Genomic DNA, 488 nt, shown 5'->3' on the forward strand with positions numbered 1-488 from the left:
AAGCTTAGAGTGGATGTCCAAACTTTTAGATAGAAGGAAGGTGAATCCCTCTATGAAGCTTGGGAGAGATACAAGAAACTGACCAAAAAGTGTCCTTCTGACATGCTTTCAGAATGGACCATCCTGGATATATTCTATGATGGTCTGTCTGAGCTATCAAAGATGTCACTGGACCACTTTGCAGGTGGATCTATTCACCTAAAGAAAACGCATGCAGAAGCTCAAGAACTCATTGACATGGTTGCAAATAACCAGTTCATATACACCTCTAAAAGGAATCCTGTGAGTAATGGGACGCCTATGAGGAAGGGAGTTCTTGAAATTGATACTCTGAATGCCATATTGGCCCAGAATAAAATATTGACTCAGCAAGTCAATATGATCTCTCAAAGTCTGAATGGATTGAAGGAATCATCCAACATTACTCAAGAGGCATCTTCTGAGGAAGAAGCTTATGATCCTGAGAACCCTGCAATAGCAGAGGTGAA

The 488-nt window shown here is 41.0% G+C and overlaps 1 non-coding gene across 1 annotated transcript; it reads right to left on the reverse strand.

Annotated features, from left to right (window-relative positions):
- On the reverse strand, nt 1-108 carry LOC148563653 (small nucleolar RNA R71). The gene has a single exon (XR_015883845.1). It is a non-coding gene; the product is annotated as a small nucleolar RNA R71 (small nucleolar RNA).
- Nucleotides 109-488: the final 380 nt, after the last annotated feature.

The sequence above is a fragment of the Arachis ipaensis genome, chromosome B5, assembly GCF_059453495.1.
Source record: "Arachis ipaensis isolate K30076 ecotype BB chromosome B5, ASM5945349v1, whole genome shotgun sequence".
NCBI classification, from domain to species: Eukaryota; Viridiplantae; Streptophyta; class Magnoliopsida; order Fabales; family Fabaceae; genus Arachis; species Arachis ipaensis.